This window comes from Narcine bancroftii, chromosome 12, assembly GCF_036971445.1.
Source record: "Narcine bancroftii isolate sNarBan1 chromosome 12, sNarBan1.hap1, whole genome shotgun sequence".
Taxonomy (NCBI): Eukaryota; Metazoa; Chordata; class Chondrichthyes; order Torpediniformes; family Narcinidae; genus Narcine; species Narcine bancroftii.
This window is the reverse complement of record NC_091480.1, coordinates 80,485,156-80,510,488: the sequence shown is the minus strand read 5'-3', so window position 1 is coordinate 80,510,488 and position 25,333 is coordinate 80,485,156. Positions and strand designations below refer to the sequence as shown.

At 44.4% G+C, this 25,333-nt stretch overlaps 1 protein-coding gene across 1 annotated transcript in view; it reads left to right on the top strand.

The window, feature by feature from the left end:
• Positions 1-11,219, top strand: part of cdk5rap3 (CDK5 regulatory subunit associated protein 3) — a 44,381-nt gene extending 33,162 nt beyond the window's left edge. The window contains exon 15 of the mRNA XM_069907083.1: positions 11,058-11,219. The gene's annotated coding sequence lies outside the window, so the exon portion shown is untranslated. The remainder of the gene's footprint in view (positions 1-11,057) is intronic.
• The last annotated feature ends 14,114 nt before the right edge of the window (positions 11,220-25,333 follow it).

The window sequence follows — 25,333 nt, the reverse complement described above, 5'->3', positions numbered from 1 at the left end:
TAAACAGACAAATGGATGAAATAAAAATAGAGGGTTATGGAGTTAGGAAGGGTTTAGTCTTTTTGGTAAGAATATATAGGTTGGCACAACATCGAGGGCCGAAGAGTCTGTACTGTGCTGTAATGTTCTATGAGTCTTATTCCTGCCCATACTGCCCAGTCGCGGGTGATTCAGATGTTGCCTCTGCTCTTTATGTAGCATCAGTGTTCTGTTGGAGTTCCAACAATGCCTGATAGTAATATTGATGGTTGCGGTCTATCGGTGGGGGCAGAGTCATTGATACAGTGGTTTAACACCCACATGCTATCCTTCAGTATAATAGTACAGATGTACAGGTATGAGCTGCTTCATGTCCATAATACGTTCTGTGAAACTCTGCAATGTGGGTGTAGTGCAAACACCATATTACTGTATATACTTGGCAAAACTATATGGGATACTGAACTTGTGATAAATTAAACTTTAATTTTTTTTCTTCACTTTTAAAAATTTTATGTAAACACTTTATTAGCCTATATCACACACAAGTTAACAAAGTGGATCGGGATCATCCATATCTCTGCTCTCAACTTCCTCATAGTCTTCCACTGGAAGAGTTTCAGGTCGAATAACCTCCATTGATGAACTGTCACTCTGTAATGCCTGAAGGACCTGGCTGAGGCTCTTCTTGGGGAGGTGTTGGCTTCTTCAGGAAGATGCCCAGTCTTGTTTGTTTTATCATTTTCTTCATAAATTTCTTTATATGCAGCAAACACTGCATGAGCATCCCTCTCGATCAGTGGAAAGCGTTCAGTGTTTGGGTCCAACAGCAATTTTCAGCAAGTTGTTAAGGTCTACAAAGAATTTGGTTAACCCCTTAACAGTGAACCTCTTCTGCACCTGTTCTTCTCCTTCTGCAGTTTCCTTTTCCCTTACCTCTTCTTCAGTTCCGGTTACATCTGCTATGTCCTGTTCTCGCATTCTCCATTATAACCCTATTGGACCACGGACACGTGAAGTGGCGCACACCTGTATTACAGCACCATCAAGTTAAGGATGTTTTTTTTAATTGCAGACACTTAATTTGCTTACACTAATGTGCCAAATAAATGTTCTGCCAGCTTTGTCAATACAGCATGCACAGGTCTGAAGTGATGGTTTATTTAACTGATCTACTGAAGGGCAGCTACAACACAAGGTTTTGGTCCTGGAGTTAGAGATGTGTGCAGCACAGAAGCAGGCCCATTGGTCCCACCTTGTAGATTGCAGTGCCCACTTACAATAATTCCATTTGTCCACATTCAGTCCCTACCCCTCTACTAGTTTCTTATCCAAGTGCCTGTCCAAATGGCTTTTTGATCTTGTAACTGCATTGCTTCTAACTCCTCTGGCAGTTCGTTCCATGTACCAACTGCCAGTGGTTTGATAACTAATTAGGTAACTAGTTGTGATCTGCCTGTTCTCCCCTCTTGAGATCTACTGTGCTCTGGACCATTCCCCAGAGGCCATGCTCCCCTCCCACACAGCAGGACCCTGGCTCACATTATTTAAACTACACCAGTAAAAGAGTTCCAATTATAATGTGTTTAATAGCTTAAAAACTCAGTATGTATTAAGATATTAATGGAAATGACATCAAAATGCTCTGGGCCCCCTTTAAGTCCCAAGTATGCTAGCTTGTTAAAGCTGTACTGGAGTTGGAATTGAGATGTGTGTGTGTCAGGCATGAACTAAGTAAGCAGCAAAACAAATATGTGGGGCTGAATGGCCTCTTGTTCATCTGTTTCCACAACATAGAACATCATAATCTCTTGGGCTGCAACAGTTGAAGAAGGTGGCTCATCACCCACATCTCAGGGTTAACCACAGACATTGGGGGTTGAGTGGAGAACTTTTATACTTCAGGGAAAGTGAATACCTTGGCAGTATAATGATCAGCTGGCCATTAGCTATAGAATTTGCCATTAGCTATAGAATCTGCCTGAGGTCCATGGTCTCATGGGCACTGGTAGACTGGATGTCAGCACTGAAACACACCTAATAGCCTGAATACACCTGAGATTGTCTGATCTCAGAAGCTAAGTAGGCTTAGGACTGGTTAGTACTTGGAGAGGAGACCACCTTGGATCACCAGGTGTTGTAGGTTTCTGTGAGGGGTGCTGGACAAAGTGGCGACTCTCTGTCTGCCTTACGGTAGACAAAAGTTTAAAAAAAAATTTAGTTACATTCTAAATGTATTACGTGACAATAATGGAACCTTTACCTTTTTATTTTTAAAAAATGCAGTGGAATGGTTGGTATTCAGAGGGAGTGGGTCTCCTCTCAAACTCATTAGTTATAATTACAGCGTAGAAATAGGCCCTTCAGCCAACTAATTCATACTGAGCTTGGGTAGATAACTTGACCAAGCTCGTCTCATTTACCTGCAATTGGTCCAAAACCCTCTCAACCTTCCCAATCCCCAAAGCTTTTTATTGAGCAAGTCAATAAAGGGTTACAAAAAGGGACAAGCACACCAGGAGGAATCCAATTGGATAGCAGTTTCCTCTTCAGTTGGTCACTGGGAGATGGTTATGATAGACCAACAGTAGAAGATGGAGCAGACTGAGGCAGGAGAGAGTCTACAGTCAGACTATCTTCATGTGACCCCAGGACAAAGTAATTGCTAATGCTCTAAAATTCAAGGTTTTATGCTGAGCGCAGTTGCACGGAGATAGTTCATCTGAAAACTTGTCTGATTTGCTATTGAATTGTGTTTGTTAACCTGTTGTATCAGGGGTTCTTCATGTAATGTAGGCTGGAGGTGTAAGTTCAGCACTCCAATGGAGAGAGTACCCACTCAAGTCTAAAGTTTGTTATCTGATTGCACAAGTACAACCTGATGAAACAGTGTTCTCCAGTCCTCAGTGCAAAACACACAGACCAACAGGTAGACAATACAGATGCAGGACAAGTATTCATTTGTACAAATAAATAAATAAGTACAGTAGTCCCCACTTATCCATGGGGGGTATGTTACAAGACCCACAGCGATGCCTGAAACCACAGATAATACCAAACCCTATATATATTATTTCCTATACACACATAAAAGTTATGTGAATGTGGTCTCTCTCCGTCTCTCTCTGTAACTGGATAAGGGGGACCACTATTGTTTTGTAAACATGAGTCTCAGAGGGTTAGTGTGAGCAGTTCCTTTGGTCGTTCAGTATTCTTCCTGCCCGTGGGAAGAAACTGTTCCTCAGCCTGGTGATCCTGGCTCTGATACTCTGTAACCCTTTACTGATGGGAGCAGCTGAAAGATGCTATGTGTGGGGTGAAAAAGATCCTCAATGATTTGCGCACCCTCTTCAGACAATGATCCTGGCAGATCATGTCGATGTGAGAGGGGAGGGAGACTCCAGTGATTCTCTCTGCCACTCTTATGGTCCTGTGGATTGACCTCTGATCCATTTCTCAGTAGTGACTGTACCACACTGTGATGCAGCTGGCCAAGGCACAATCGGTAAAGCTCCTGTAAAAAGGTTGACCTGATGGCGCCCAGTGGCCGGTAGCCTTGCCCGCTTTAGTCTTCTCAGGAAGTACAGTCACTGTTGTGTCTTCCTAATAAGTGAGGAGATGTTGAGAAGCCACGAAAGGTCACGAGTTGTGAACTCCAAGGAACTTAGTGCTCTCCACTCTCTCTTATACTACAGAGATATTGATGTGTAGTGGAGGATGGTTGTTACTGGTCCTCATGAGGTTCACAGCTTCATCTTGTCCACGTTGAGACTCCGGTTGTGATATGGTTGAACCATATCACAAGATTTTTACCCTCTCTGCAGTGCGACTCATCGTTGTTGCTGATGAGGCCAACTACAGTTGTGTCATCTGCAAACTTGATGTTGGAGCTGGATCTGGTGATGCAGTCATGCATCAGTAGCATGAACAGGTGCAGGGTGGACACACAGCCCTGAGGTGTGGCAGTACTCAGCGTAATGGTGCTGATGTTCTGCTACCGACCAAATAGATTGTAATATTTCTGTTCGGAAGTCTAGAATCCAGTTACAGAGAGAGGTGTTGAATCCCAGTGAGGATAGCTTCTCCACCAGCCTCTGGGGAATAATTGTGTTAAATGCTGAGATGAAGTCAATGAACAGCAGCCTGGCATATGAGACATTGTTCTCCAGGTGGGCCAGGATGGAGTAAAGGGACATCTGTGGAATGGATTCTTCTATAGGTGAAATGGATCCAGCTCTGGGAGATGCTCAGATGCGTTCCATCACCAGACGATCAAAGTATTTCCTAATGGTGGAGGTGAGTTGGGTAGCACTCCAGCTGAATTCAAGATTATCATGGCGATCGATGATGACTATCAACCAGTAGTATATCAGCAGTGATGAAGTGTTTTAAAAAGGCTGGTGTTGAAGCATATTAGCTCCTGTCTGAGCAGTGACATGGATATGTTCCAGTTCGCCTATTGTAGCAATAGGTCTACTGTGGATGACATCTCAGTGGCTCTACACAAAACCTTAGAACACCTGGACAGTAATTATGCATTCATCAGGATGCTCTTTATTGACTACAGTTCTACATTTAACACCATCATCCCTTCAAAATTGATCAGCTAACTCCAAGACCTGGGATTCAAAGGGGATTTCCTCAACTCCAGACCACAATCAGTGAGGATTGGCAAGAACGCCTCCACAATCTCCATCAGTACTGGAGCACCACAGGACTGTGTTCTTTGCCCCCTGCTCTACTCACCTACGACTGTGGCTCAGTATGACAGTAACACCATCTACAAATTTGCTGATTATACCACTGAAATGGGTTGTATAAAGAAAGGTGATGAGTCAGCGTACAGGAGGGAGATTGAAAACTTGGCTGAATTGTGCACCAATAACATCCTTGCACTCAATGTCACCAAAACTTAAGGATCTGATTGTTGACTTCAGGAAAGAAAAGCCAGAGGTACACAATCCAGTGATCATTGGGGGAAATCAGAGGTGAGGATGCTGAGCAAATTTAGGTTCCTGGGAGTCACTATCTCTGAGGATCTTTCCTGGAATCAGCACACTGGTGGCATCGTGAAGAAAGCACATCTCCTTCCTCAGGAGTTTTCAGAAGTTTGGTATGACACCAGAAACCTTGGCAAATTTCTACAGAGGTGTGGTGGAAAGTGTGCTGACCAGCTGCATCAAGGTCTGGTACGGGGACACCAATATCCCTGCGTGTGAAGCCTTGCAATAGGTAGTGGACACAGCCCAGGACATCACAGGCAAAACTCTCCCCACATCGAGAACATCTACAGGGAACGCTGCCATTGGAGAGCAGCTGTAATCATCAAGGATCCACACAGTCCAGCACATGCTCTGTTCTCGCTGCTGCCATCAGGAAAGAGAATTCCTCCAGAGGTACTGAATGTCCATGGTTTCGCCTCCAGCACTCCCGCAGTCTCAGCAGCCACACAGCCCTCAGTCCAAACCATCAACAACCCGAGCTCCAGATGCATATGACTGACATGATCAGGAAGCCTTCAGCACCCACTTGCATCTTGGTTCCGATACCCGGTACCCCTTCAGCCAGTCTTCCTCAGTCCACAGCCTGGTGCAAGTCTCTTGACCAGAGTCGCCAGCAGCCCAGCCCAGCCTGAGTGGGTTCCTCACCTTGAGTCACCAACAGCCCTGCCGCCTATGTGACCTTCTGCCTCAGGGCCCCTCACTGCTCCACTGCCATAGTCACTGTCCCGTGGATTGTCTTAATTTAAATCAAGCGTATGATAAAATTTTGGTTGGAGCTGACTTTAATTGTTGGTTAGATCCATTGTTAGATAAATCTCCAAAATCGATTGTTAGAACAAAAATGGCTAAACAGTTAATGACAGTAATGAAAGATATGAATTTAGTGGAGATTTGGAGGAAATTAAACCCTAAAGAGAAAGACTTTTTACTCATCTTGACATGACTCTTATTCGAGATTAGATTTATTTGTAGTATCAGCGCAGTTACAAGGACAAATTTTTAAAGCTGAATATAAGAGTAGGATTTTGTCTGATCATTTTTTGTTGTTAATTACCTGTACTGGTTCTGAGATATTGGAGAACGTGTATAGATGGAGGTTTAATTCTATGTTGTTGAAAAACCCTGATTTTATTAAGTTTATGAGGGATCATATACAGTTGTTTTTGAAAATAAAGTTTGACTTGGTTGGTAGTAAATTTGTTTTATGGGATGCTTTGAAAGTTTATTTGCGGGGACAGATTATTAGTTATACAGCTAAAATTTAAAAAAACATTTGGCTGAGAGTAATAAATTAGAGAAGGAGAAAGATTTTTGGAAAAAGATTTGCAGCGGGATTCTACAGAAGCTAAAAAAAAAAGTTTGTTTAACTAATTTGAAATTGTGGTATAATTCATTACAAACTTAAAAATTTGAGAAGTTACTGCAGAGGACTAAACAGCATTATTATGAATTGGGTGAAACAGCCCAAAAAGTATTAGCGAGGCAATTAAAGACTGAACAGGCCTCAAGAACAATAAATGCTATTAGATGTGACTCGCTAATTACCTACAAGCCTCAGGAAATTAATGATGAATTTTGTTTATTTTATGAGAAATTGTGTACTTGTGAAGTATTGGAAGATAATGTCAAAATTGATACTTTTTTGTCTGATTGGCTTTACCATCTTTGAAGAATACAGATATTAAGGATTTAGACTCCTTTTTCACTGTTACAGAGGTGAGGGATGCATTGCGATCAATGCCTGGTGGGAAATCTCCAGGAGAGGATGGTTTTACTTCTGAGTTTTATAAAGAATCTCAGGATTTACTAATTCCTATATTGATGGATGTATTGAAGCATGCATCTCCTTCTCAAATGGGGGTTTTGGGGGGGGGGGGGGTTATTGGTCTCCCTGTTTTCTGATGCCCTATTCCAGTCCTATGCTTCCCCAGAATCTGCAACCCCATTGAGGCCGCTGCCGATCATAGGTGCCGTCATCTTGGGTCCAGATGCTGCGGGATTTTAAAATAAACCATCGGCTCCTTTAATGGGTGATTAAGGACGACGGCATTCGGACAGAGCGGTTGAACTCCACGGGGGAACGCTGAGGCTTCGGTCCCTGCTTTCTGAACGTCAATGTCAAACATTCCACTGCATTACTTGAAGAGTACTGATGTCCTGTGTCCACCACACCCCCTTGATCAAATTGACTAAAGCAGATACACTCTTTGTGGGATATTGGTGTGTACAAATTACCTGTGGCATATCCTCCAGTACAACAGTAACTGAACCTTTAAAGTGCTTTAGGATAACCTGAGCCTGTGAACAGTTCTGTATTAATGGACTTCGTTCTCCCCTACTGAATAACATTGTTATTGTAATGTTCAAAAATAACCTTTGCTCGTTGTTGCCTGCGGTGAGTTTTTATTGAGTCATGTCAGTGACCAGAGTGTGTTGGGTGAAATGGCGTCAGTGGTTGGATAATGGAGGTTCTGTTTGCTATTCACTGCTGATTGACTGGTGGGTCACTGGTTGAAGCTACTGTCCTCACAGGGTTAGGCTGTTGTGTTTCTGGTTCATCGGACACTTTAACTCACTCAGGGCTAAGCACACTGCAGGCTGGCACAGCAACCAGGCAGGAATTTCAGCCTGAGCAGCCCAAGAATTGTGGCCCTGTTGCATTTCAGATGAGACCTGTAGAAGAGAAGTTTGTACTGTTCTGGCTCTCACAATCAAAAGCCACAGGAAACATTCACATGGGCATGTATGAAAGGTCCTGTTATCACGTCTGTCGCCTGCTGTGCTCAGTGACAATTTGATCTGCCCCTGACATCCTGCCCCATGTTTTTTTGTTTTCCCCTGTTCGTGTCCAGCTCTGCTGAAAGCACGTTTCTTGGGAATTGTCTCCTGGAAACAGAATTACTGGGATCTCCCTGCGCTAAAAGGCTCAGTATCTTAGGGGGAGATGTACGTCACATTAGATGCACATGTAGGGTTAAATTGTGTTTGCGCAATTTAGCTCCCAACCTCCAGATTCAGAGTAAGTTCTGCTGCTTGGAATAACTTCCACAATTTGAAAAGAAAATGATCCTATCAGGAATCATAATTAATAAAAAAGATATTCACAGCCCCCTGAGTTCAAAGTAGTAAAACTCAGTCTGACAACCCCAACAGTTAACGTTTCCCAGTCGTGTTAAACAGCCACTGTGCAACCCTAAATTAAAAAGTTACCAAGGTAACTGGTTCTACCTACTGTCAAACTGCGTGGGACATTGTGGCATTCAGCATCATACCTGGAGAATGCACTGATTTGCATAAATCCAATCACTGTGTTCTCAAGACAGTAATCACCCTTAATAACTTCCCCCTGACAATCAATTTTCAATTAAATGAAAGTACTTGCTACCCTGAATATAAAGCACCCTGTTTCTGACCTTTCCGACAGTCTGTCAGGACTGGTTATTAAGCTAACAGATATGGTGAATTGTAATTGCAGGAGTATATTATGACAGACAATATGTGGAGTGGGTGTTTAGATATACCTTGGAGGATCATCCTGAAATCTGCTGTCTGTGCCTTGATTCACACAGTCCTATCCCTAGAGCTCACTGACATATACTAAACACCAGCCTTGTAGTGCCTTAATTTAAAAAAAAAAAATTCTTGTTCTTTTGGGCACTCAATTTGCTCCCCCCCCAACCTGCCCAGCTTGTTCATGCTGAAAAACATGCCTTCCTTTTTGCCCACATTAGGCCCATATCCCTCCAATCCCTTCCCATCCATGTATTCTTTCTTAAAGGAAGCTGACATCTCTGCCTCACCACTTTGTGTGACAGTTCATTCCATGTGCCCACCAGCCCCTGAGTGAAGAACTGTCCCCTCACCTCCCTTCTAAATCCCACCCCCCTCACCTTATAGTTAAGCCTACTCATCTTGTAACTCCCTAAAATTGTCCACTCCCCACCATTCACAGATAGAGTTACATCTGTTGGGCCCTGAGCTCTGGGATTTCCTCTCAAAATAACTCCCTCTCTACTTCTATACTTTTTTCAGTCACTATAAAATCTATTTTGTTGTCTTTTACTCATGTCAAATAACTCCTGGGGTTTGATGTTTTCTTCCTGGAAAACACTCCGGTGGAGCTCTTTGGGATGTTTTGCAATGTTAAGGACATTATATAAATTAAAATAGTTGATAATTTTGCACATGCTGATCAGATTATTAGAACAGTATGTTACAACACCTTCCGAGGAATAGACTATTTTAGATATGATAATGAGTGATAAGGAATGATTAATAAGATATCTTGTGGTTAAAGATTCCCAAGGAATTAGGGACCACGATATGATGATATTGAGGTACAGTTTGAGGGTGGGGAACACAGACCAAAACCGCCGTTTTCAACTTAAACAAGGGCAATTATAATGTGCGAGGGTGCACAGTTGGTGTAGCAGTTAGCGCAACACCTTTACAGTGCCAACGATCAGGACTGGACTGAGGTTTGAATTCCACACTGTCTGTAATTTGTACATTCTCTTCGTGTCTGCATGGGTTTTCTCTGGGGACTCTGGTTTCCTCCCACCGTTCAAAAACATACCGGGGGGGTGGGGGGTGTAGGTTAATTGGGTGTAAATTTGGTGGCACGGACTCGTGGGCCAAAATGGCTTGTTACTGTGCTGTATGTCTAAATTTTTAAAAAAATTAAAATTAAAAAGATGAACCTGGATAGTAATAAGCACCAGAGAAAGGTTGGTAGATGAACAGTTGCAAATATTCATTTGGTCGAGAATAGCAGGAATTTATCCCAATTTGAAAGAGGGATTCCATTTGAAAGAGGCACAATCTGGTGGTAATGAAGGAAGTCATTAAAGGTACAGTATACAAAGTGGCAAGGGCGGGAAGGAGCTGGAGGATTCAGCAACGAAAAAGGGAGAAAATTATTTTGAGAGAAAATGTATGTAATTGCAAAACACAAAGTAAGAGTTTCTATGTAGATATAAATAGGAAGGAGGCAGCTAAGGTAGATGTGGGACCTTGGAGAATGGATTTGGCAAATTAATAACAGGAAACTAAGAACCTTAAAAAATCACCTTCTAAACTAGGGGTTGTCTTATATGCCAAGTAAAACATCCAAATCTTAATATCCTGTGGCCGAGTTTCCTTGGTGGAGAATGACGATTGCCGCCAGGTTCACTGTGTGGGGGGGGGGGAAATCAGCAGTAACATTGTGGCAACTCGTATTTATCAAATGAAGCACATTAAGTCAACAGAAGAAGTGTTTATGCATTTCATTTTGTGGACTTCTTCAGTGTATGTACCATCGGACATGAGTACATGCATCCATTGACATCGCTCCCATTCGGCTTTTTTTTTCCTGGAATTCAGCCCAGGATCACAGTGGCCACGTGGATGCACCACAGTGTGCTGAGAAACGATGCATTTTATTCCCTCGGCTGAGAGTGGCAACACATTGCGATGTGTCACACACGAGTTCACCGTGACAACTATAAAATACCTCTTGTAATTGGAAACAATACGAGCTCTAAATGGTAATTATACTATAATCTACCAAAGAATAAAAGTATCGGTGGAAATAAACTAATTGCCTTAATTTAGGTGACAATAAGACTTTGGGAAGAATAATTACAGATATATAAGCTCTCAGCGGTAAGTGCCAGACTTGGGGCAATCTTATACAGTGAGTATAGCTCAAAACCTACATTTCAAGTGGAAATTCTAGGGGTTGTCTTGAACACCAGTGGTTTTACTCGCAGACATATACATCTGTTCAATCATTTTTAAAAAAAAATCAATCTTTACCGTGGAGGACACTGCAAGTATTCGCAATAAAATACATGGGCTAATTTCTCGTCTCAGGAGAAACTTGTAAAAATACCAGTCACAGAAAAGTAACTTGCAGGGGTGATGGCAGATAAATCACTAAAAGCTGATGACCTCCATCCAAGGGTTTAAAGGAGATGACTGCAGAGATTGTGGACCCTGTGATTGAAAATTTTCAGCTCTGCAAATACAGGAAGGGGATCAGAAGCTTGGAAAAGAGCCAAAGTGACTCCCTTAATTTTTGTTTAAATTTAGAGATACAGCACAGTAATCGGCCCTCCCAGTCCATGGGCTCGTGCTATCAAAATGCGACTTCCTTGTTCAAAAAGCCCATTTATTGAAGTTACCATCTAGATGTTGGAGTCAATAATCAAAGAGGAACCAAGGAATCATTTAATAAAGTTGAATAAAATCAAACCTCGGCAATCGATTTATTTTAAAATCCCGTAACTGCGGGCTCTAGGCCAAAGTTGGAGGGACCAATGATCGAAAGCTGCCTCAAGGGGTTTCAGATTCCGGGGAAGTGGAAGAAAGGCGCAGGGCCCCAGAAAACAGGGTAACACCCCCTGTTTGAGAAGAAGCCAGAGGTGACCCATGGGACGGTGACCATGGCGACGGCTCCGTTAGGGGCTCTGAGGCTGAAGACCACACAGGCGCTGGGGCTGTTGGTGGCACGAGGCAAGGAACCCGTGCAGGCTGTGGGCTGTTGTTGATTGCGATCGAGGGTGACTGCTGGAAACTGGCTTGAAATTTGCTGAAGAGGTACCAGGAATTGGAACCAAGATGCGAGAGGGTGCTGGAGGCTTCCTGATTGTATCAGAGATGTGCAGCTGGAGCTTGGGTTGCTGATGGTCTACACTGAAGGCCGTGTGGCTGCAGGGGCTGCGGGAGCGCTGGAGGTGAAGCCATGGGTATTCAGTGGCTCTAGTGGGACTCTCTTTTGCTTCTCTTTCTCTGTAAGGGGCGCACAGCAATTTTTGCTGACAGTTAATCTTTGCCTGCTTTATGCTAGACATAAGGAAATTTTGTGTACTATCACATTTTTTTTGTTACATGACAATAAAATAATCTTGAAAGGTAATGCATGCTTGACAAATTTGTTCAACTTTAAGGATGCGGCAGAAAGTTGAAAGAGAACAACATGTTCAGGATTCCAAAGGCATTTGACGAGCTGCCATGTAAGAGGATGGTGTTTAAATGAAGAGCCCAAGCTATAGATTGAAAACTGACTGTCACTGAGAAAACAGTTGGAATAAATGGTTTCTGTTCAGCCTGGAGGGGTGTAACCACTAGAGTACCCCAGCAAGTGACTCTTGGCCCACTGTTGTAGGCTAGTTGCATTAATGTCCCTGGGGAGGGAACAAAATATCAGTTTGCTGATTATACAAAAATCAATGGAAGGTTGTGACAAGGTCATGGTGATTCTGCAACGGGATGTCGGTAGATGAAGTGACTGGGTGAAAACCTGCAACTGGATGTGGGAAAGGGTGAGGTTGTGCACGTGCTTAAGAGGAATCTGAAGATGGGTTATCTAAGTGGAGAGACTGCAAGTGAGGGAAGTTCTGAGGGATCCAGGTATGAATCACAAAAAGTTAACAGGCAGGTCCAAGTGGTTAAAGAAGGTGAGCGGGGTGTTGGCCTTTATTGTGAAGCCGTTGGCATTTAAGAATAGCGAGGTGGTGTTACAGTTATACAGGGTGTCAGTGAGTCCCCTTCCCTATAAAAGACAATCGTAGCATTGAGGCAGTCCCAAGGAGAAACCGCCGGCTAACTCCTAGCATCAGACGGTTCACTTATCAAGAGAGGTTGGATGGTTTGGGTTTGTATTTATTGGAGTTTAGAAGAATGAAAGGTCTCTTTATTCAAATATATGTGGTCCTCAGGAGGCTGGATAGAATAGATGTTGAGATATTTTCATTATTGGGAGAGTCATGATCAGGGGACATGGTAAGGGACAGTTTACTTGAAAGTGAAGTGCATAGAATATTCTTTGAGTGTGGTGTATCTCTGGCATCCTCTGCCCCTGAGGGCAGTGGAGCCTGCATCATTGGATATATTTAAGATGAAAATGTTATAAATGTAAAATCTCTGCACTTCTGTGCTGCATCTTGCACTTTGTCAGAGATGTCTAACTGGTCTGCTTGCAAAACAAACATTAGCACTGCTTCCTGGTGCGTAACAATGAACATGAACCATGTTAGGTTTTGAAGACCAGAGGTCAGGATCATTGATTAGTCAAGTGTGATGTGGAATGTCCCAGAATCTGTTCATGGCCTTCCTGAGATCTCACTAACAATGGTTACATCCCAGGAACGTTATTTCCAGAAACACTGGATGGGGAACAGTGACTCAAAAGACCTGCGAATAGTTCTGATCTCCACATTACTGAAAGAATATAACAGCATGAGGAAGTACAAAGCAGATTTATATATGACACTGGAAGTGGAGTCCGACCTGCACAGGAGAGCCTGAGGGCAGACTCTTCTTGAGGAAAACGGAAGAGTGCCCTGATTGCAGGCTTCAACAATACAAAACCATCTAAGAGAGATCGAAACCACTCACTTAACCTACTAGATCTTGCTGATATATATCAGGAGCAAATTTCTGCCTGAGCAGGGGGTTGTGAAGATCCATGGAGAGTGATAACAGCAAAGATAGGTTCGGGGAAGTCAGGTGAACACGAGGGACGATGGGAGATAGTGATGGAGGTGAGGAACAGAAGTGGATCACTGGTAGATGAGGTGGCACATTAAGGGAGAGAAAAAGGTGGAGAGCTTCAAGTCAGGAATTCAATCAGGCATCAACTTTGGGCAGGAAGCTCCAAGAGTGGGCAACAGCATCTTAGAACATAGAACATTACAGGGCCTTTGATGTTGTACCAACATATATACCTAAAGGAAACCAAGTCCACCCTACCTCATGACCTACTTCCATCCATGAGCCAAAGTGTCACTTAAATGCTCCTTTTGTTCCAGCCTCCACCACCACCCCTGGCAATGCATTCCAGGCACCCACAACTAAACCCAGTAGCACATCTAAGGCATGGCATGTGCCCTGGGCACCACTTGAAGAGGGAACGCCACTGAGCAGTTTCTATTAAAGTCAGATATGACATCCTCGGAGAGTGAAAAAAGAATTTTCTTCAGATGTATGATCTGTCTTTGATTATCATGGGTGAGAAACACTAGGATGGGCAGATTGTTAAACCACTTATATAAATTATTAGGTTAAAAATACAGAGCTGGGAGCCAAGTTTGGATTCCTTCTCGATGTCGAGGGACTGTGTTACGGCACTGACAGTAACGACCTCAAGAAGTGTGAAAGTTTGAGTGAATTGTGCAGCTCTGATGTTGATGGACAGCAGCGATATGAAGAAATTTTGGATTGCAGAATGTTACTATCAAGGTGACCCGATCTGAAAATATCAAGACCCGAAGAAGCTTCTCTAATTTATTGTTCAGTATGGAGATGAGAGCGTCTTTCCCAGTCTTCGCATTTCTATTCAGATAATGTGACCCATCGCAGTTTCCATTGCCAGCTGTGAGGGATCATTCAGCAAGTTAAAACTAATACTTCCATATTTGAGAGCCTCCATATGGCTCAAGGCAGACCCTGTGATCTTGCTCTGCTGAGTGTAGAAAGTAACTGAAAAAATGGACTTTGATCACATAGACCAATTTGCATCAGCAAGGAAGGTGCAGTTATAATTTTCATCATTTGTTAATGAGATGATTAATGAGATTGACTTGTATTTTTGAGCTGATATTATGGTAAAGTTATCTACAAGATGGGTGTCAGATGTTTGGACAGGGGCGTCATTTCAGTGCTTGCCATACGTGGTGTTTTCCATAGATACGCCCTTGTCTAAACCTTCCCCCCCTTCACTTTGTACAGTGTTTGCTGCTCCTGCACCGGGGGAAACGGTGTCCACCTTATCTAGGCCTCTCATAACCTTGTAGACCTCTGTGAAGTCGCCTCTCATCCTCCTTCGCTCCGAATCATCGTGAAGGGCCTCTGCCGTTTGTGGGACCTTGCACACAAATTTCACACAACAGTGACCACACTTCAATCGATTCGAGTGTGAGATGCTTCGAGAGACCCAGAGATGGTGATGGGTGCTATAGAAATGCAAGGGATTGTTTCCCTTTTGGTCAGGCTGGATTGCACTTTAGGGTCTGGATGTGTTCCTCTAATGTGCCCCTCCCCCCATCCTGTGTACAATGGGCCAAGATAAATGGGGCTCCGTATTTTAACCACTCACTTCTGTCGCTCTGTGCGAGGCGCCAGTTACAATTTATTTTGTAAAGTGGAATGTTTTCACACTAAACTTCAAATGCTGCGATAACCAGAATGGACACACCAGCCCTATATCACAGCTGTTTTGATGCTGATTAAATACCAATTTACATAAAACCTCTATTCACTTTCCCGCTGCCCAATGGTGTTTGTCGTTTCAGATGCAGTGAAGCGACAGTTTGACAAAGGAATTTTTATTGCACTATTTTCAGTGTGGATGGGGCCAAAAAAATGATTTGACATTAACTGATAGGAAACGTTGCAAGCAGTTCATAACTCCTTGCACATTCCTTGTCGAAAATCGGGAGCCAGCACCCACTGACAGCCTCCCCCACCCCACTACACCTTCCCCCATCCACCCCTCCCCACTCCCACTTCCAATCCTCTCCAGGTCTAGTGATTAATTTGCAGCATCACTCATGTGTCAATGGACTGTCCCAGCTCACAGAGGCCCCTGTCCTCAGCACAGCACTGATAACAAGCAGGGGGAATAATGAGCGATGTCATTCCACTTTTCATTCTGAACGAAAGCCCATTACATGAGTCAAGCTATAGCCTGACAAGCCATGAATCAAGCAATCTACTATGAAATTAAAATCAAATTATCAGTGGTGTTCAGGGGCTACCTGTAACTGTAGCAGGTATGGGCAATACTGAGACTGTTTATCCGTTAAGCTGGGGAAGAGAGGGAGAGAATGCACCGTTTGGAATGGCAGGTTACAGAGTCACTCTCCTTGCCAGGAGTGTCAGCCTCCCAATCCCAGGGGAAAGAGAACTCCCTTGGACACCTGTCACTCACTTTCCCTTTCACCAGATACTGCAGGAAGAGCCTCGATCAGACACCAGCCAGAACAGCCCCACCTCAGGAAAATGACAGGTAATCTCAGGAAGCTGCTAAACGAGGCCATCCAACCCATCCTGCCTGTGCCATCCATCTCACGAAACTCATTCCCTGCATTTTTCTAATGCTCTGTAGTTTGCCCTCCCAAAATTTTTTTGCATTCCATTCTGAATGTTTTGACTGAATCTGCAGTGGATGTAGACAATATGATGCACATCACAGTTCTCATTGAGCAGAAGGTATCTCCCCGTTCACCAGCTTGTCTTTCCAGATTATTCACATGATTTGCCATTCTATAAATTTGCTAGCAATACTATGGTAGTGGGTTGTATAAGAAGGAACAATGAGTCAGCGTACAGGAGGGAGATTCAAAACTTGGCTGGATGGTACACCAACAACAACCTTGCACTCAATGTCACCAAAACTAAGGAGCTGATAGTTGACCTCAGAGGTATATTGTGGGAGGTTGAGCAAAGTTAAATTCTTAGGAGTCATTATCTCGGAGAGTCGTTCCTGGACCCAACACACAAATGGTACCTTGAAGAAGGTACATCAGCACCTCTACTTCCTCAGAAGTTTGCGGACGTTTAGTATTGGAAACCATGGCAAATTTCTGCAGATGTGGGTAGAAAGTGTGCTGACCGGCTGCATTGCAGTCTGGTATGGGAACACCAATACCCCTGAGTGTAAAGCCCTGCAAAAGGTAGTGGACACAGCCAAGGACATCACAGGAAAAACCCTCCCCACCATCGAGAACAGAGACCCAATTGTTACTGAAATATTTTGCTTGAAAAAAGTTGTCATTTACCCATTTCCTTTGGAGTTATAAAACCGTGTACATTGAATCCAGTTTTTTTTTTGCACTACAAATAAGTGGAAATTCTGCCTTGACTGGAGGAAAAATAATCTCAGGGTTGTATGTGATGTGTGTGTACTGACAATAAATCTGAAATCTGGGCTTTCAACCAGAAAAACAGCATAAAACCAAAATTGTAACAAGATTCCTGGCAGAGAAACAGCCCCATCCATGTTTTCAGGCAGACTGTTAAGTCTATCTGAGGTCCATCCAAGCCGGATGTGATACGGTGGAAGGTGAGGAAGTGCCACTTGATGGGGAGGTAACACCAACCCTTAGAGAGGCAGGAAGACCTGAGGCAGAGATCTGGGGAAGAGAGACAGTCTCCACTTTGGCCTTGGCAACCCTAGACCTCCCAGCAAGCTGCAGGGCCCACAGCTCTCAACAGCATGTGGGACACAATGGAGAGCAGGCATAGGGCTCGAGTTTCGGGAGCAGGAGCAGCGGACTACATTGGAGAAAGTGGTGTGATCCTAAACTCCTCCCCATCTCTGAAGTCTCCTTTTTTTGGCAAAATGGTCCTTGCGCTTGGTAACCCTTTGCCAACCTTAGAATGACAGGCAAAAAAAAACATTTGCACTGCTTTCTGGCACATTTGACAATAATAAACAAACAAAACAATTAATTAGATAAATGGGTATGGTTTGGAATCCTACCATCCACCATTTCTATCCCCAGAACATGTGGACCCCCTCCCATTTTCCATAGACACAAATGCCTAGTACGTCTGTACACAGAGCTGCCCTCAAGATCTGAGGAAGCATGGTTTATCTGGAAGATTTCAGTTGTCCATCTGAAGTGGGTTTACTCGAACCAGAAATTATAAAGTCAATCTCTGACAAAGGTGACTTTCAGTCATGTAGGATCAAGAAACCACGTACAGAAAATTTCTGGATCATAGTTTCGTGCTTCCCAGCTTGGATTTGAAAATCACTGGCTGGAGATCTGAACTTTAAAACAGGAAATATTGAAAGTACTCAGCAGGTTAGGCTGCATCTGTGGGCAGAGAAAATGAGTTAACATTACAACTTAAAGATCCTTTCTCCGTCCATGAGCTGAGACAATTAAAAACTAGAAGGATTTCAGCCTCTCCCCTTGATAACAAGGTTTTGAACTTCTGCCTTCTTATCCTTTGCCAATAAATACAAACTCCAAATTTCCTCACTGCACCCCACCACCCCCCACCCCCATGGCTTTGTCCCTCCTCTCATTGCCCTCCACCCTACGATGCTTCCAGACCTCTTCTGGCCTGCTGCAATGTGATGGGACTTGACTCCAGCTTCCTGACATCCTGAGCTCTGGAGTTCCTGCCTGCACCTCTCCAACTCTCTTCTGGTGATTGTGCAGGATTTTGTCGTGAATCCTACTGTGACGGGCCTAAAAGTGCCTTTCAAAGTTGATGGCACAAAATAAACATAGTGGTGTAAAGAATGGCTAATCAATCAGATCACCATCTTTTACCAGTTTACCCCCATAATAGAGAGAAATATGCAAATATCTGTCATTTTGAATTAAGTTCCCATTCAAAGGCAGTTGAATATTACAACATTTCTTTTTTGCTTCTGGGTTCCGGTCCGAGCCAAAAAGGGGCTATGTCTGCCTCATCCATTTCCCTGAAATGACCATTTTTCTGCCACAGATCATGAGAATGGTTTCATGAACTCACTGACAATGTGGCTTTAGTGCCGGTATCAGGCAGGCATCTGTCACTGAGCTGTCCCAGAGACCTCTTGTCACTCAAGACGCAAAACTGCTGACACTGGAACCTTAAAAAGCAGTGAGAGGGAAGATGCAGGGACTAGTGGATCAGGCAGAATCCATGCAGAGAGATGGTCTTTCTGGAGCCTTTATCAAAGTCAAAATTCAATTTTTTTTTGTCAGCGTGCATACGTGACATCACATACAGCCCTAAGATTCTTCCTGTTATAAGCCCAGAGGACCCCAAAACCCAGCAGCATTAGATGGTTACTTAAACAAAAGTTGATTTTAATTATCTTTAAACATGAAAACAGAATCACACTTTAACTTATCTCTATTAACTTAACTAACTAACTTAACCCCCCACCTCTAATTCTAAGCGCATGTGTATGTAATGTGTGTGTAAGTTTAGAAAAGTTCTTTGATTCACAGTCCAATCTCACTTCTCATTCCTCCAAGTTTACTGGTTGCAGGCAATTCTTATACTGTGCACAGAATTTAACATTTATGAAGTTCACCAGGCTTTGGTACTTGAAAGGTAAATGGTTATCGCTCAGGAAGGTTCTTGTCGGTTTTCAGAGAGAGATTTGTTGTTTGCTGGACACCCACAACTGATTCCTTTTAAGCAGCCACTTCAGTTTCTTGCTGAAGAAACTTCCCCCATCAGGGTTTTCCAGATGATAACCTCTTTCTTTCAGGTCACCACAGAATTCTTTTTTGTTTCTCTTATTTCAACTGAAACAATAGGCAGCCAGCCCTCTCTTGTATGACCACAAGGGCTTTGACCAGGCTGAACTAAGCACTCACAACCCGTCTTCCAAATGGGGTTTCCACAAGCTTGCCAGCTTCTCCTGTTCTAGTCCCAGTTGCTGCTGCTGACTGTAGAACTGATCTCTCTGTCTCTCACAGAGAAAAGCCTGTTTTACTCCCTCTCTGCTTGCAAAACCACATGATCCTCAAAGAAAAGCAACCAGCACTCCCAGACACCCTGCGGCTCCGAAACCACTCCTCCGAGTTCTTTCATCTGTTACTTTTCAAAACAACAATCCATTAATGAAGTCTCTTGGGCACTCTCCAAAGCTTTTGCAAAGGCTCTTGGAGCCGGCCTGTCAGCTTGAGCAGAGCTCCAGTATTTAAAATAAGATCTGTTTTGAAGTGTTTGTATGTGACCTACTCTAACAAACCAGCCCCAATTTATCTCCCAAAATCATATCTATAATCTGTCACATTCCTGTGAGCCAGGTAGAATTTCAGTTAGCTTAGGAGGGCGGCACGGTTGGCGTAGCGGTTAGCGAAACACTCTTACAGCGCCAGCGATCAGGACCTGGGTTTGAATCCTGCGCTGTCTGTAAGAAGTTTGTACATTCTCCCCATGACTGCGTTGGTTTCTTCTGAGGGCTCCGGTTTCCGCCCACTGGTTGAAACGTGCAGAGGGTTGCAGGTTAATTGAGTGTAAATTGGGCAGCATGGGCTCGTGGACTGAAATGGCCTGTTAAAGTGTTATATGTCTAAATTATCAGTAACTGTAAACTACTCAAAAAGTTAACAAAACAGAAGGAAGAAATGTAAATTGACTGTACAAATACCGAAAAAATATTCAATAATGAATAATGTGCAAAGTAAAAGTCCTAAAATGAGCCCCTGATTGTTGTTGAGGAGTCTGATGGTGGAGGGGTAGCAGCTGTTCGTGAACCTGGGTGTGAATCTTATGGCACCTTACCTCTTTCCTGTTAGCAGCAGCGAGAATAGAGCATGTGCTGGGTGGTATGGACCCTGGATGTTTGCTGCTGCTCCTTGACACCAGTGTTCCCTATAGATGTTCTCGATGGTGGGGAGGGTTTTGTCTGTAATGTACTCGACTGTCCAAGACTGAAGTGGAGATATCAAGTAAATAAAGAGGGGGGAAAGAGAAGGGGGGATGTCTGTGGAGGGGACCAAGAGGTGATCAGGTGTGGAAAAGAAGGTAGGAGAGGTGAAGAGACAGGTAGAGGGAGAGGCTGCTGGGGTGAGGGTGTGTGGAGAACAGGTTAGAGGAAAATGAGAGCAGGAATTGTTAAAGAACAGAGAGGAATGGTGGAACAAGATAGAGATAGAAAACTGGAAATATCACTGTGCCATTGGCTGTCCAAGAGGGAGATGGTATATTGCTGGAGAAACTCAGGGAGTCACACAACGTTCTTTAAGTACCAAAGATAAAGATACTTTTGGGCCTGAGATCCTACATCAAGGTATGAGCTAAAAACAGAAAGGGGCCTGAATAAAATGGTGGGTCCAAGGGCAGGGGGAAGAACACAAGCCCACAGGGAAGAGCTGGATATGGGTGGGAGGGCACAAAAAAAGTGAGAAGTAATAGGGAGAGGGGATAGCTCTCTGAATGGAGAGGGAAGGGGATGGAGAGCTGGAGGAAATAAAGAGGAATGGGAGAAGAGAGGGAGACAGGGGAGTGGCCTAAAGGAAACTGGAGGTCGATGTTAATGCGATCTGTTTGGAAAGTGCCCAGATGGAATATGAGGTGTTGCTCCTCCAATTTATGGGTGACCTCGGTTTGGCAGTGCATGAGGTCATGGACAGACATGTCGGTGAGGGAGAGGTTGGCCACTGGATGGACACCGCTATTGCAGTGGACAGAGCGAAGGTGCTCAATGAAGCGATCTCCCGGGCTGCGTCCAGTCTCTCCAATGTAGAGGAGGCCACATTAGGAGGACTGGATGTAGCAGATGATCCCCGTGGACTCTCAAGTGTTGCTTCATTTGGAAGGACTGCTTGGGGTATGAATGGTGGTGAGGGAGGAGGTGTGGGTGCAAATGGAGGATCTCCTGTGGTCACAGGGGTAGGTACCAAGGGGGTGATTAGTGGGAAGGGAATCATGGAGGGAGCGGTCCCTGCAGATGACGAAGAGGGGAAGATGAGTCTCGTGTTGGCATCAAGTTGTAAATGACGTAAATTGTGGAGAGTAATAAGCTGGATGTAGAGACTGATGGGGTGGTAGGTGAGGACAAGGGGAATCGCGTCCTTGTTGTATCTAGGGGCAGAGGGGGTCAGGGCAGATGTGCAGGAAATGGAGGAGATGAGGATAAGGGCTGAGTTGATGGCAGTGGAAGGAAAGCAAAATTTTGGAAGAAGGAGGACATTTTGGATGATCTGGAACAGAAGATCTCATCCTGGGAGCAGATGTGATGGAGATGGCAGAAAGGAGAAAGGAATAGAATCCTTGCAGGGGACAGGGTGGTATGTTGTTCCTCAAGTTTACATTTGGCCTCACCCTGGCAATGGATCTCACTTTTCTCTCTAACCTGCCTCCCACCCCACACACAACGGTTTCTCCCTCTTCATGTCTCTCCACTTCTCTCACCTATCTAATATCCTGTCACTTCTTGACCCCCGCACCTCGATACATCTGATATCACCCCTTCCTTCTTTAGTCTCAGTGAAGGTTTTAACTACAGTCACAGTGTCTGCAGACTTTGGTGTTTCACCTCATTCTGTTGTGGCCCAGGCTCACTTCTTGGATAGGGAAAGAGTTTCCAAACTTCGATGGTACATTCCTTCAGGTTTCATGCAGTGACCTCCTGCCCACAACAACTCTGTCCTCTTGCTATTGACTGTCAATAAAGCATGGATCCATCCCAATCAGATTGGAGAAGAGTCAAGCATCAGCCACTCTTCTTTCTGCCATAAAAGGAAGGATCTTCTGTGATCATTCTTTGGATTTTCTTGTCTCAGTGTAGCAGAGATCTGTTCATAATTCTGGAAATGCTAGTGGAGTACCAGGAGTTATCAACCCTGGAGGGTGACTGGCTGCATGCACACAGACCCAGAGATGCAGAAAACATGCAAAACTATGCAAATTCTAACAAAAATTGATCACAGGCATATAGAACCACAAGCAGAAAGACATAGCAAAGCACAAAAAACTAACCGCTTAGAGAGATGTGCAAGTCCTGGTGAAGAGAGTGATACAGGGAACGGCAGCAAAATACAGACCCACAAACAAACCAAGCTGTGGTCACTGGGATCGAGACTGTTAATGCCAGATACTTGGGATATCCTGATCAATACAAACTCCCATTCTGTTATTACTCTCATTTTCCACTCTAACCTTCTTTCCTCCTCATTCCCCCCCCCCCCCCCCCCCATGGTCTCCTATCTGCTTCTTCACCATCTTGTCTGGTATATCACCTCTCAGGCCCTTCTTCAGCCCCTCACCTTTGCCCTCCCCCCTGTTTTATGCTTGCTATCTGACCTGAGTTCCTCTGTTCATCCAAAACTGAACGGCTGGTCAGAAACCCATCCTCCCATTGCCCTCAATCAGATTTCCCCTCCATTCCTGCAGAGCGATATCTTTGGGGAATCTTGGGGAACAACCTCTCTGCTCCCTTTTTTACACAAATTCAGTAGGGTTCCAGCATTCCTTCCACACACACCCGCCCCCCACCGCCCCCACCACTCTGGGTTTGTCTCCTGAACAAGGCCACTCCCACTATGTCACACTCCCTGTGGCAATGACCATCCAAGGAGCCCCCCACAGTGGGCCAGACACTGTGATCAGGGAGCAGTGCAAACTAGTAGGAAGTCATAAGAACACAGGAGTTTTAAATTACCATCCTTTATTTTGTAATTACCATATAAACTTGTGTAATAGTCTTTTGGCCCTAAAATCCTATGTTTTCCATATGACCTGTGAAAAAGTTGACACCCCCCTAATTTTGATCTGTCCGCCTGCCTATCTGAGCTCCCAACTCCCTGACAGCGAACCTCACTCCAGCCACCTGCCCATCAGAGCTCCCAATGCCCTGGCACAGGCTCTCTCCTAGGTCCTAGCCACCTGCCCACCGGAGCTTCCGACCACCTGTGCATCTGATGTCCCAATGCCCCGACTATGGATCCTTGCCCCAGCCACCCACCCACCGGAGCTCCTGATCACTGACTCTCATAGGCCTCCCAATGCCCCGAACATGGGCATACCACCAGGTCCTGGCCATCCGAGCTCCCAATTCCTTGAACACATAGGTACTTATCGCGATCAAAAGTATGACCCGTGTAAAAGTTGACTCATCTCCCCAAATTTGACCCAAAAAATTGGTCCAAAAAGCTGGACTATTACACGAGAATATGCAGTCTGTGGCTTCTGCTGGCAAACACATCCCCCCTGTCAAGGCCAGTTGGGATCTTCTATGTTTGAATAACTTCATAGAACACTACAGCACAGTTCAGGCCCTTCAGCCCTTGATGTTGCGCTGACCTATATATTTCTACTGAAAAAACTAAACCCTTCCTACCTTGTTACCCTTTATTTTTCTTTCATCCACGTGCCTGTCTAAGAGTCTCTTAAATGCCCAATTGTCATCTCTTATTCTTCTAAACTTCAACGCATACAGTCACAAACCATCTACGTAAAAACACAATGCTGGAGAAACTCAGCAGGTTAAACAGTGTACTTTATAAAGCAAAATAAAGATACATAACCAATGTTTTGGGCTTGAACCCCTCATCAAGGTATGGAATGAGGTAGGCAGGTGCCCGAAACACCAACCTCTCAACCCAGGAATAAACCTGAATCTCCTTTCGACTGCCCCCAATGCTACTCTGTTGCAATCATGCTTTGCTCTGCTGATCTACAATTCTTTCTCTAGTGCCAGAAGAGTTGGTTATGGATTGAGTTTGTCTTTGTGAGTGAGGCCTGGAATTGGCTCGAGACAGAGTTTTGGACATTAAACAAGTGAAAGGATTTCCTGGACTGGGTTCGCTCCCCTAACCCACCTTCACATCCTTCCTCCTGACGTCTGGCACACAAAGTCCTGTCAAGTCAAAGAGGTTAAGACCTTCTCAATGGTTCATTAACCAAAGAAAACACTCGGCATCACAGCCACCACTCCTATTGTTCAAACTGCCTGTGCAGTCTGCAGATTCAGGTCACATCATCATTCATCACCCCAGGACAGGCCTGAAAAGTGGAGCTGTCACAGCTTTGCAGTTTTATGGAGGGATGAAAGAGTCTGCAGCACTCAGAGGCAGGGCCTCACAAAACACCAAAGCAAGGAGCAAGCTTCAAAGCATCAACATCTGACAATTTGATCTGTGGGGCTCCGGACCAATGTTAACCTAGTTTTCCATATTCAGGTGTGTGTGTGTGTGTGTGTGGGTGTGTGTATATATGTTTGTGTGTGTGTGTGTGTGTGTATGTAGCTGTGTTTCTGTCTGTGTGTGGGGTTGGGGTGGGTGTGTGTGCCTGTGCATGTGTTGAGATGTGTGCGCATGCGCAGGTGTATCTGTTGGGGTGTGTGCTTGTGTGTGCATATGCTTTTATGTGTGTATTCGTTTGAGTGTATCTATACATATCCAGGAATGGATCGGCATGTAGAGATATATGACTACAAGTATGGTGCTGCATGTGTGTGTGTGTAAGCTGCGGGCTGCTGGAGACTGGGACATGTAACCAAGTAACCAGGTAATGGAGTTAGGATTCAAGAGGGTGTTGAGGGCAAGAAGGGCTCCTGAAGGGACTCAGGTGTTGAAGGCTTCCTGATCGTGCCGGAGGTTTTGATCTGGAGCTCGGGTTGCCAATGGATTGAACAGGAGTCTGTGCAGCTGCAGAGGCTCTAGGAGCGTTGGAGACGAATCCATGGACACTCAGTGGTTCTGAAGGGACTCTCTTTTGTATTCTAAAGGGCACTATGCAACGGTAATAGTGACTCTGTCTGCCTTATGACAGGCGGAAGGCAATTTTGTGTAATATTTCAAGTTTTGTGGTATTCTTTCTTTGGCTTGGCTTCGCGGACGAAGATTTATGGAGGGGGTAAATGTCCACGTCAGCTGCAGGCTCGTTTGTGGCTGACAAGT